The sequence below is a fragment of the Camellia sinensis genome, chromosome 3, assembly GCF_055761805.1.
Source record: "Camellia sinensis isolate YWXY chromosome 3, ASM5576180v1, whole genome shotgun sequence".
Taxonomy (NCBI): domain Eukaryota; kingdom Viridiplantae; phylum Streptophyta; class Magnoliopsida; order Ericales; family Theaceae; genus Camellia; species Camellia sinensis.
Window position 1 is genome coordinate 137,194,949 of NC_138963.1, and position 5,558 is coordinate 137,200,506.

The window sequence follows — 5,558 nt, forward strand, 5'->3', positions numbered from 1 at the left end:
GGCTAACTATATCGTGATAACATCTCGTTCTAATTACGTCTACAAAATGATTTTACTAGTATGAAGTAACAATTTTTTTCAATACACTCAAAATTAAATTTCTACAGCCTAAGGCTATCGATAATATTAAGATACACCGTTCCATAATAGCCACCCTTCAACTTAAAATAAATCATACTAGAATTTTAACCAACAATTTGTAATAGGAAGGAAAGAAAGAAATAGGTGATTTTTGCAACATATAAGGGGTCAACTAAAATTTTTTAAACTCGCAATTGGAATATAACCGTACTCACAATCTCACCTGAACATGCCAAACACAACCACAAATTTGTTCACTCCACACAAGTGCCTCAATAGATCTCATCAACAAACGAATTCAACTATCTCAAGGAGTAATTAGAAAAAAAACATCTGGATGCTATATACCGTTAATGATGACTTACCAAAGACAAACCACAAGTAATCTTTTCCATCATCTAGTGCAACAATTTGCTTAGAACCACTCCAAAGTGATCATCTTGAGGTCTAACCAATGAGGACACCCTCCCTTCAAACGCATAATTCAATGATATATCTTGAGACTCCAATCGTCCCACGGAAAATAACGCATCTCAATATTAAGACAAATCTGCACTCAGTTACCCAATTTGAACCTAAACTAACACAAATATTAACCTGAAATGTTTTATTTCATAAGAATCTCCATTCATCCTCTAACACAATCATATTCTTTCCTGAATTACTTCACACAAAGCGAAATTCACAAATCACCTTAGCCCCAATTGCTCCACCTCGAACAATAAGAAACACCTACACTCACGAAATATAGTACAACCATACCAAACATACTACTTGAAAACTCCAAGGCATAACATCTGTTGCCCACCAAAGAAATCTCTACATTAGCCCTACATATCTTGTCACGACCCCATTCCGCCCCTAGTAGAATGGTGCCGTGATGGCCAGTAATCCGAGATTACCGAAGGCTAACTTTCAAAATTCACACACAATCAGAGTATTACATGTGGGGCTAACATGTGCGGAAGCAATACATACAAATCTAATTAGTCCATAAGAGCTGTGCATAAGTCAAATGAAATGACATACATCCTTACATAGCTTTACAACTTGAATATAAGCAAAATAAAATACATATTACATCTTGACTAAAAGGCTTCTCAAGCCGACATGTTCAAAATACAAAAGCTTCAAGATTGCCGACATAACATGCATTCCAAAACATCTTGCAAAACACACATCTCGGCGTCACCGCCTTCTAGCTTGTTACCTACATATATATATAGAGAGAGGGTGAGCTTGGATACTCAGTGAATGGTATAAGTAATAAAGGGGTAAATGAATGATTCCCGAGGTCCTTGTCAAAACAATACATATATCATAACTTGTACAAAACAAAGCATGGGATGAATCGAGTTCATTAATCAAATCTTTCAAAGCTTCTTGGATGTTAAAACATCAACATGTACTTGGGGTGATGACATTCCGAACAAAACAAATCCACCCGTTCATAGACTGTCAATGGGGGCTATCCGTTCATAGACCGTCGATAGCATATTTAGACAAATCCACCCGTTCATAGACCGTCGGTGGGGGCTATCCGTTCATAGACCGTCGATAGCAGAGATCTCCCAAACATAATGCTACATGGGCTTAGAGTCCCCTAGCATGGAAGGACTTTCTAAGAATGTCATCCAAAACAAAGCTAATTACTTGATACACGAACTTATACTTGATACACAAAATAGGGGTAATCATTCATGCTTAACAAATACTTTCAAAACAAAGCAAAGCAAAGCCTTTATCAAAACGTATAACATAGCTTTATTAAAAATACCACTCACATAGTTCTTGGGATGTCGGGATCAAGGCAAAGGTCCAAGTCCTACAAACACATGGCAAAGTCTATTGAATGTACTCTTAAAAACAAGCTTTACATGAATGCAAATGATCTAGGGAAAACATGCTGGAAGTTAAAACATTGTTTTTCATCTAGGGAAAACATGCTGGAAAACATCTAGGGAAAACATGCTGGATTCTTCTAGGGAAACATGCTGGAAAACATCTAGGGAAAACATGCTGGGTACCAACCAGGTCTTGGAATGGATGCACAGAGATGATCTAGGCTAAAATGACCTAGCTGGGTGAACTCAGGAGATCTTGGCCGAGGTCCCACACCTCTTGGCCGAGGTGTGGCTACCTAGGCTTCAGTGTGCAGCTGGCTACCGAGGTGTTACAAGGTGCCGGCAAGGGTGTACCATGGTCGGCCTAGGTGTGCAGTGGTTAGCCTAGGTGTGCATGCAAGATAAACTAACGTGCAAGTGATCATGCAAGGTAGGCCAAGGTGAGATACGATGCTTGGCCTAGGTGTGTGATCTCGGCAAGAGTGGTCTCGGTGATCACACCTAGGGAAATGAAGCCTGGAAATCTAGGTTTCCTCCTTGAAGAACATAAAGAACATGAGCATGAAGAACATGAAGAACATGAATGCTAAAATCATAACTTGTTATTACAAGATCTGGGATTTCATGCTATGAGTTCGAAAACATGGACCTTGGTACCCATACTTGAAGATCATATGAAAACAAACACGAAAACATGCATCTTGATACAAACTTTCGGATCAAAACATGGTTTTCTGCAAGAACACATGAATATCACTTTCTCTTCCTAAAACCAAACTTCAAAGCAATGCATGGTTCATGAAACATGCTGGATTATGTAATGCGATTAGATCAACATAAAGAATAACAAGAGTAGATCACGAATCTAACCTTAAAATACGGATCTAACGGTTCGATCTCTAGCAAGCTTGGAAATCTACCTCTCTCTAGAATTCCTCTTCCTCTCTTCCTAGAGCTTCTCTCTCCTCCTTAGAACAAAGATATAGAAATGATAGGTTTCTCTCTCTGATGGCTGATTTAACACTCTGCCGGGACACGTGGCACTACCGGATTGGTTCTCGTGAAAAAGGTGACTAAGACAAGACAAGTGTATGACAAAGTGTGTACAACAAGCTAGATGACATGGGCACTCCGGCAGGTAATGATCTCGGCTAAGGACATAGGCTTCGGCAAGTAAGGTCTCAATGATCTCGGCTAGGAAGGATAACACTTGGCCAAGCTGTGCCACACCTCGGCCTAGATGTGCCACACCTCGGTCTAGGTCATTCCAGTCCCGGAACAAGATCACTAGATGCAAGGATCAAGGATCTAGGACGCCTAGATGATAACATCTCGGCCAAGATGATGCACATCTCGGCCTAGGTGATGCACACCTCGGCCTAGATGATGACATCTCGGCCAATATGCCTAGGTGATGGTGGAGGTCAACCAAAGTGGTTCCAAGATGGTCTTAGGGGTAGGAGGTTCCAAGGTGTGACCTAGGCTTTTCATGACCTAGGCTTGGCATGACCTAGGCTTGGCATGACCTAGGCTTAACATGACCTAGGCTTGGCATGACCTAGGCTTAACATGACCTAGGCTTGGCATGACCTAGGCTTAACATGACCTAGGCTTAACATGACCTAGGCTTGGCATGACCTAGGCTTGGCATGACCTAGGCTTAACATGACCTAGGCTTGGCATGACCTAGGCTTAACATGACCTAGGCTTAACATAGCAGGGGAGGAACAAAGCATGCAAGCAACACTTAAGCAAAATAAGACAAGATTCATGAATGCAAATTTAACAAGACAAAGTTATGTAAATTTAATAATTTAGAATAAATTTTCAACTAAGATTAAAGCGTAAAATAATGTAAATAGACTTAATGTGATCCCCCACCATTAACATAGTCAAATATGAACTAAGACAATATAATTTTGGGTTAATTAAATGAAATCCCAAAAATTAAATTTATATCCACATTCAATACCCAAGATCCAAGAATAATTAAACTAAAAAAATTTGGTAAGCAGGCCTTACGAAGTCAAAATCAAGAAGTAATATAATTTGTTTTCACCAATTTAAATAAAATGATCCACGACACCACAACTATAATATAATAACTACACAATCAAATGATTTGAAAATTCATACCAACCCAACTACAATCAATACCCGAGCTTGCAAACATATTAAGAAGATCACTAAATAGGTACCAAAAAATAATTAATTGGATAAATTGAAATTGATTAGACTCGTTATACAACTTCCAAAATCAAATCCAAAATAATTAATTTCTATTTAAACTTCATAAACTTGATCTTAGCTCTAATTCTTCATTTTCTTGTCAATTTTCTTAGCAAACATTACATTTATGTAATTCAAATAAAACTAACTAATCTAATATATTCCATAACATGTTTACATTAAATAAAACTCTTAAATTACATTACATGCATGGATTAGAGATTAAAATCAAACCAATTTTTAGGTTTCAAAACAAAATCAAAACCTCCTTTGACTGTATGATTTAACCCTTTTCATGAACTCAATGTTTTCAAAATTTTTTCTTCAAAATCAAATGCATAATAAATTGCATGGCTCAAGTCCTTTCAAAACTCATGGTGCATGCAAATATACATCTCATATATATCAAGGTTTCCAAACTCAAGCTTAATTGAAGCATTCTTATAATTATTTCCATATTGATTAACCTTAACCATGTTCATGAATTAATTCTTTAATTTCTCCAAATTACATGCATGTAAAAATAAGACTCAAATTCATATAAGAAATTCAAAATCAAACCCAAAATAATTAATTTCTAAGTTAATTTCCATAATCACGAACCTAGCTCATTTTGTTGGTAATTTCTTTCCAATTATATGAAGTTGAAGTATCAAACCCTTGGAAAATAATGATACATGTAAAATTAGAGCTCAAATTCATCAAAGATAATTAAAATTATTCTCAAAAGAAGAATTTCTAAATCAATTTCATTGTTCATAAACTTAATTCCATTTTCTTTTATTCTTTTCCTAGTTTCTTTCTCTTTTCATAAAATTAGTCCCATTCACTTCTTGATTTTAGTTGCTAGATAATGAATCTAAAAAAAAAAATAAAAAAATTTCAAGCTTGAAATCCTTACCTATCATCTTCAATGGTTGAATTTCTTGAGCCTTCTTCCTAATTCTTAACACAAGACTTGAGCTCCTATTCTCTCTCTTCAATCTCTCTCTCTCTCTCTCTCTCTCTCTCTCTCTCTCTCTCTTAGTTTCTCTCTCTTTGAACCGGTGCTTTCTTTCCCTTTTCTCTAACTCTCTGTTTCCAGCACATGAACTCATATATTAATATATTTATATATATCATTTGTTGCCTTCACCTTACACGTGCACATACACACGTCAACATACACACACAAAATATTCCAGCACAACACTCTTATACATTCACAACCAGATTTCTCAGTACACTCACCTAAATTTCTTAGTGTACCCACACCCACAAATCTAGATTCCTCCATAATGCAATTTATGCTTAGAATTAATTTAATTAAGCAATACTTAGTCTTAACAAATCTTGATTAACACATAATTAATTAATCATAACTAATCACAAATCTCCCATAATTTAATTAGTTTAATTTGACTT

At 36.4% G+C, this 5,558-nt stretch overlaps 1 long non-coding RNA gene across 1 annotated transcript; it reads right to left on the reverse strand.

Moving 5' to 3' along the window:
• Positions 1-1,067: 1,067 nt before the first annotated feature.
• On the reverse strand, positions 1,068-5,170 carry LOC145821133 (uncharacterized). The gene is made up of 2 exons (XR_014363172.1): positions 5,056-5,170; positions 1,068-1,291 (listed from the first exon to the last, which is right to left on the reverse strand). It is a non-coding gene; the product is annotated as an uncharacterized LOC145821133 (long non-coding RNA).
• Positions 5,171-5,558: the final 388 nt, after the last annotated feature.